The sequence below is a fragment of the Belonocnema kinseyi genome, chromosome 1 (assembly GCF_010883055.1).
Source record: "Belonocnema kinseyi isolate 2016_QV_RU_SX_M_011 chromosome 1, B_treatae_v1, whole genome shotgun sequence".
Lineage (NCBI taxonomy): Eukaryota > Metazoa > Arthropoda > Insecta > Hymenoptera > Cynipidae > Belonocnema > Belonocnema kinseyi.
In genome coordinates, this window is record NC_046657.1 from 173,496,526 (window position 1) to 173,504,710 (window position 8,185).

Sequence of the window (8,185 nt, forward strand, 5' to 3'; positions counted from 1 at the left end):
TAAAAATAAACACTCAATAATATTAAAGAACAATGTATAGATATTGCACTAAAAGTTTTATCTGTTGGAATAAAAATATAATATGGTGAAGTAAATAAATTGGTACTTATAAAAGAATATCAAAATATGAGAAATAACAAAGATATATTTGGAAATAATCAAATAACTTTGGAAATATTACAAAATATATGAAACAGAAATATAAATGATACATTTAATTTTCTCTCTGGTATCTATTAAAATAAACATGTCTTACAAAGCGTGGATATTTTACGTTTGTTATGAAATGTTGGCAATTTAATTTTAATTTAACTGGTTCTTGTCCAAGCTAAGTTTACCATCAGTGCGCCTCAAAGATGTGCCGAGAGTTGCTTACAGCGTTCCAAGTGGCTCTTGGCAAGCTATATGGAAAGGTGCTATCGACGGGGAGCAGTGGGTAGAGGGGAAGTGACTTTTTTCGCCGGACGTGCCGTCTATATTTATGGCGGGTAACTAAGCTCGCACCGCATCTACGTTTATAATATCTTTGGTATGTGCGTACTTCTGGCAACAGAAAAGTGATCGCTTTTGGTGAAGTCCATGCATTACAGATTGTTCTCTGTATATCTATTCTCCATGAATGAATCAGTGATCGTAAATGTCCGAAATGTTCCTGGTTCTACTTGTGCTCAGATTCCATCAATTATGCTTCCGAAACAGGGGAAAGAACCGAGCAACGCAAACCAATTCGAAGAAGCGGTTTGAGGGCAGCTACAGCGTACCCAGGATTTTGTTCAGGGATGGGGGCTTCGATTTTTTTCGAAGGGAGTTTCGAGTTTATTTTTAGGCTAATAGTGTGGTAAAAGGGAATTTAATAATACCCACCCAATAACCGTCTTACCCACCCACTTATTCACCTACCGGATTACCTACGCACACAAACACCCACTCATTCATGCACACACGACTCACCCAACCTCTCTTTCTCTCTCTCACTCACTTATTGTCACATATTGTCATATGCATAACTCTGTCTTCCTTTTACATTTTTATTTGGGTTTACAGATCAAACCTCAATAATGGCGCCTGCAGAAAAAAGCATATTTTCTCATAATAAATGTAGGAGGTATATTCCAAGAAAGCTTAAGACAAAGCGAAGTAAGATAACAGCAATTCTAATTAAAAATTAAATTTGCAACAAATATCCTATAAATAAAAGATTCATTGTGTACAACGACTCTGATTTTATATTTAAACACAGACTACGAGAAAAAGACATATTTTAATTAGCAATGGTTTTTTTTCTATTTATTTTATTTAAATAATTTTGATTTTAGGAGGCCTTAATGTGATTTTCTAAATTGAATTAAATTAAATTGCACAATTAATGTGTAATAAATTTTAATTTTAATATCGCAGCTTCTTTAATTAAATTCTATGTAGAGATGAATTTGCGAAGAGCTGCGAATCATTGTGCACTACGATTTTCGTCCCGACGACGAGATTGAAACAAAAATGTTGATTCTGAACATCTTCCGCCTATTTTTTCCTGAAACATAATTACAAATTTTTTTTATTTAAGAAAGTAGTCCAGATTTATTTTTACATTTACTAAATACTAGCTATATTCGTAAATGTGATAGTTGTTAAAGTAATAATATAAAAGCGAGGTTAGAGCAACAAACAATTTAATATGATGCCTGTACAATTTTCGTAATTAATTTGAATTCCTACATAGCTGGCACTGACTTACCTTCACGAAATTAACTTCCAACACCGTACATCTTTACTAAAATAGTTCAATTAATCATTTTTCATATTTAAAATTTAATCTACACGGATTGTAAAAATATGTAAATGATGGGTTAGTGTGCGTCACATTCGTGATACAAATTTAGTTTCTGCTGGTGGCGACTGTAGCACCCGTGTGACAGGGCTTTGTACTGTATATACAAAACTTTGTCACATTGGAATATTAGCCAGCTTGGGGGCCCTGCCATTATGATCTAAGAATACACGGTCTAGCTACCAGCTCCCTCAGTTTTGTCCCCAGTCGCACTCCACCACACCCAACCATCTTGGTTATCAGCAGCGTGTCTAGGGAAAATAGTGCCCATGGCAAACGTGGAAAATTGTACGCCCCTGTGCAAAACAACTTCACCAAAATATCTTTGCGTCTACCTCTAATTTTCCCTGTTTTTTTTTTTTTTTTATTATTTTGAAGTAAATGATAATTTTGGTAGAATTTGAAACAAGTATCGTTTTAATATTTGAAAAAATATTAATGAAATTATCACTTAAGAATCTTGTATCACACGCTTACCCGCGTTCTCTCTGTATTGTTCATTCATTTATGTACATTTTTGTGAACGAGGATCGTTTTTTTATATATAAAACATGTATATCATTGTATTGTATTGATATGTACTATATATCATTTCAGTAGAATGTATAATTATTGACAGGTTATGTTAACAATATTTCTCCGTATTTCTTCTACATTACAAGGATTGGAAGTTATAGAGGAGAGTACTCGAATATGAGATATTCTCGTAATATGAGAAAGCGGGGTATCAGCTAACTTGTAGCTCTTGAAGAAAGATTAATTTTGTGGTATAGTCCATTTTTCATTAGGCTTCTGAAGATTATAGGCGAACTTTTTGTGAAATCGATGGTGGACCGAGTTCTTGGAAGGGAATTCTTTAAACCCTATTTATTATTCATTAAATATGTATTTAGTAATAAAGTTTGTCTGGAGTGATGGGGATTGAATAACTAAGTAGGAAAATATCGATAGTTTTGAAGTTTTTCATTGTACAGCTCACACATAGTAAGTGCATAGTTGCACGGCGTGGTTATCATAATATGATATACCTGTGTTTTTTATAAAACTGTGGCTGCGCGGGGGAAATTGGTGACAAAAGTGTTTGTGACTACTGCAAAAACTAAATATATCTAAATAGCAGTAAATTTATACTTCGGAAACATATAATGAAGTTTTTCATTAAAAATAAGACTTTATTTTGAATTTTATTAGCTACTTCCTGGGGTATCTCATATTATGAGAATAGTTTGACGAGTTTGGAAAAAGCACTTTTTTACATTTTTTGTATTTTCAGCTTAAAAAATTTTAAATTCAGTACATAGAATTCCAACAATCACGCCAAACAGAGTTGGTATCTCATATTTGGGTACTCTCCTCTATATTTTTTAATATTTCATATGATCTATGACACAAACTGCATTATTTTGAAACTAATTCCATTCATTTATAAATTATACAATTCCCTTATCTTTTAACAACTTGATATCTTCGCTTATGGCATTTACTACATTTCAAATATACTTCATTTTGCGCGCTCACTTTTCCAATATGGCTGGTTGTGGTGGAGTTGCTTCTTATTGGTTAATTTTTTTTAGTTGCGTGTGACTAGACCGTGTATTCTTAGATCATGCCTGCTATGCCCCTTCTAATTGTTCACACTTTGCAGATTGAGTAGACAGCAATTACGTATGTATTTGCTACATAGAAAAGTCTATGAAAATCATTTCTTGAACATAATGTTTCGAAGGGTATCTAACCTAATCTGCTGAAGCGTTCTAGGCATTTTACAGTTTCACACAATCATGAAGAATACAAGTATTATTACTATGCTTATTATTAATAAGAAGTGACACATATGTGTTCAAATATTTTGGAAAGATATTGGCAAATACATAGTTTTCTGTAATAATAGATAAGGGTGGTTTCATGAAATCATTATAAGGAGGTATATAATATGAATCAAAATTCAATCCTATTGTTTGCAACAAAAAAAAAACGATGTTGGGGTTTCGTTGGGAATACCGAAACTTGAATTTTCTTTTTTGATTATCTTTCGCGGACGAAGTATTGCTGGTGATTTTGGAGGTATTTTCCCTATTCCATTAAACTTCTCTTTATTCAAAACATCGCTGAAAAGATTACCGTTTTTGTTTGAAGACGGATCCGAAAAAAGCGATTTGTGTTTTACATATTCAGTCTCAGTTCCTGTTGTGATGTTTTCACCTGAAAAATATGGTTGCATTTGTTAAGTTTTTTTTTTAGAATTTCCAATGCAGCATAACAATATATCTTTAATTAGGAAATTCAACTGATAAATTTTACCTTTCGAGTGGGATGCGATGAGGCGAATTTCGTGTATCTTAGTTCTTGTAGCAATGTTTTCCCCTGGAAAATATGGTTACGTTTTTTAAAATCATTTTTAATGCAGCAAAAAATTCCGCAAATTACGAAATTCAAAGTTGACATTTTACCTTTAGAGGGCGATTCCATAGAAGTATTTTCTTCGTTCTCAATTTATTTTGAGATTGGATCACGCGGATCTTTGGTTCCTGTTGTGGTATTTTCACCTGGAAAATAAGTTTTATTTTGTTGAATTTTCTTTTTAGAATATTCAGTGCAGCAAAAAAATATATTTAATTAGGAAATTGAACAAAAAAACTTTACGATTTGAATACGATACGATAACGAGACTCGCGTGGGTCTCAGTTCCTGTTGTTATGTTACCCCCTGAAAAATATGGTTAAATTTTTTCATTTTCCTTTTTCATCTTAAAAAGCAGCAAGAAATATTGCCAATTACTAAATTCAACATTAAAATTTTACTTTTGGATTGCGATTCCATGTAAGTACTTTTATCGCTCTCAATTTCTCTTGAAATTTGATTTTGATCACGTAGATCTTCGTCTTCAATTTCACTGTGACTACGGGTACTTCAATTATCTTCCTCAGTATCACTTCCTTCAGAGTAATCGTCGTCTAGTTAATGTCAAAGTGTAATTAAAATTTTAATTGACTGAATATACGGACCGAATCCATTTCCAATAAGCAAGGGTTCTACACTTCAAATTGCAGATGCTTTTATGCACGAAATATGTTGTTCAATAGAAGAAATTGGGCAATACGTATTTTTTCCGATTGGCAAAAAAAACTTGACTAAAAAGTTATGCATATTTGAATTTTGTGCTCTGTTTTTTCAAAAAACCCGACTCTTTTCTTTTAACCCCTCGAACTTTTCACACATCTAAAAAAATTAAAAATCTATTTTCTCAAAAAAACCACCTTGAAATTTTTTGCAAACTTTTTTTGAACCTTTACTTTGATAATGAGGATATCTTGAAAGTTTGATGCTTAATAAATAATGTTTGCAGACAGGAGAGTTCTTTTTTTCACAATTGAATTTTCTATTTTATCTTGGAAACAGTGACAGATACAAAAAAAATTAACATAAAACTTTGCACCTCTAAAAAAGTTATGTGAAAAATATCTCTTGTTCTTTTGCTATATCTTTCATAGTCCACGAGAAATTAAAAATTACATTTTTTGGGAAAAAAATTCTCCTGGGTTTTCCAGAAAATAAATTTTGTTCATGTTTTCATTCGGGTTAAACCATTTTTGAGATGAGAGAATTTTTTTTTCTTTATAATGCAATCTTTTAATTTTTTCACAAACTATGGAACATACTGCGAAACAACATTAGACATTTTTTATAGAACTTTTTTAGGCGTACAAAGTTTTCATTTCACATGTTTTCGTATCTGTCATTATTTCCGAAAAAAGCAGAAAATTCGATTGTAAGAAAAAAAGTATTCTCCTAGCTAGAAAAGTTATTTAGCCAGCATTAAACTTACAAGACATCTTCATTATCAAAGGAGAATTAAAAAAAAAATTATATTTGCAAAAAAAAATATAGATGGGTTCTTTAAAAAAATCGACTTTTGAATTTTTCGGAAAAACTACTGCCATTTTGTTGATTTTAAATCTTTTTTTTTTTCAATTTTCTGGCTGGTTTTGAAAGTTAGAGAGGTTGAAAGTAAAAAAATGCGAGTATAGATAAATGTTTTTTTAGACAACGTATTTCTTCCCCAAGATATTCAACAATTTCAAATATAGAACTGACTGAAATTGATTCAGTTTACGCATAATGGTAGTAATGTAACAAGAGAGCTGTGCAAAAGAATAAGTGGCAAGGCGAGTGGGTATGGTCAAGTATTCTATCAATTCTTTTCTCAGCAGTTTTTCTCGTATTCATAAAAGTATTTTTTTTAACTGCTTCTTTTCTTAAGGATATAGTATATACTTATGGAAAATATTTTAATAATGTTAAAATAATTGCCTTTTTCCTTATCAGGTATCAGTTTCTCCAAATCTAAGTTTTGTTGGTCCTCTTCATCGTTTGCTTGATGATTTTGGAGAGTCCGTAAGTTGTAATGAATCGCTGCAAGTTTTACGGTTCGTTCACTCGTAAATTTATTTCTTTTTTTGGGCTTAACGTACGAAAATGAACTCCAATTTGTTTCGCACGTTGCTGATGTTGAAGGTAGATTAAGAAGAATTATTACGATTTTACTTAGCTCTCGAATATGAAAATACACCTGCCACCAAATTTTTGGTTGAGTGTTTTTAACTACCTCCCAAATGATTTTTGAAGACCACATAGAGGTCTTTGAAATCTACTGTCCCAAATCAAGTTGAACTTTATTTTTGTTCCAGTTGAGTTCTTCCGCATAATTTGTAATAAATTCAAAAGCATTTATTAATTTTTCTTCATTTAAAGAAGATGTCTCTAGTCGCGGATTCAATAAATGAGCTGCTAATTGTGCATCGTGGAACATAAAATCAGATCGCTGAATGTAAGAATCTAAAATAATTTCGCGACTTTCCCTTGACAAAAAAAAAGATTTTTTATTCACTGCGTCGCCTACGAGCAGATAACCTTCGTGAAAATACGGAAGGTTTGGCCTATCACCTTCTAGAGCGTTAATTAAATCACAGGCTGGTTTTATTAAATCATACGCCTGTTGCAATAAAGACCAAAAGTCTTCATCCATGATCGTTTTTTTTTTAAATCATGAGATATTGCCTGACAGATGTCTGTATGCGGCCGCAATTTGAAAATCTTCCTTACTTTTCAAACAGCTGTCGAAAATATCACAATAAGTTCCTCATCGGGTATCTACCACTTGTACCAGGGCTATTGTTTTTCCATGATTTTCAATTTGTACTTTCTTCAAGATTTCTCTAGGTACTTTCAAGTATTTAAAATCATGTGCTACGTCTTTAGCAGAGCCAATAACTGCTTTTATTTCTCGAACACTGACAATATCTTTAATGAGAAGATTTAATCCATGGCCTTTGCAACCTTAAATAATTAGATGAGGATATTTTTTAACAACTTCCACGCTGCTTTCATGTTACCCGCATTATCAGTGACCACACAATGGACTTTTTCTGGGCCGACATCATCGATAGCAGAAGACAGAAGATTGGCAATACGAGGTGTCTTCAAAAAATAAGGTGACTTTATGGTTTTCTCAAAAAATATTCATTTATTCCTCAATATTTATGTTGTCCCCTTCAAAGTAATCCTCCTCAGATATAATACACTTGTGCCAACGCTTTTTACAATCATCGAAGCACTTCTGATAATCATTTTGTGGTATAGCCTTGAGTTCTTTCAGCGATGGAGTTTTTATCTCCTCAATCGTTGCAAATCGATGTCCTTTCATGGGTCTCTTCAGTTTTGGGAAAAGAAAAAAGTCACTGGGGGCGAAATTCGGTGAATATCATTACTGACTTCATTCAACATCTCCTGAGCGATGGTCATGCGATGTATCTTTTGATCAAAATTAAGCAGTTTTGGAACAAATTTCGCTGATACATGTCTCATGCCCAAAACGTCCGAAAAGATAGCATGGAATGAGCCAACCGATATGCCAACATCTTCAGCAACTTCTCTGATGGTAATTCGGCGATTTTTCAACACCATTTCTTCCACTGCTTGAACGTTTTCATCTGTTGTTGACGTGCTGGGACGTCCAGGGCAAGGCTCGTCTTTGATATCCTCTCGTCGTTCTTGGAACAGCTTGTACCACTTATATACATTTTTCTTACTCAGAGTAGACTCACCGTATGCAACTGTCAATATTTCAAGAGTTTTAGAGCACTGGATTCCATTTTTCACACAAAATTTAATTCAAAATCTTTTCTCCATTTTTTTCGAAAGAAGAAAATCGCCGCGCACAACAAACCCTTCTAACCTTTTACGCCTCTGCCAGAAAAACAGCATGAGCTATATAGTCAAAACTGTGAACATATGATCGTGACGAGTGTACCAACACAACAAAACAAAAAATTTAAAACTTGAATGTACGTAGCCCGCGAA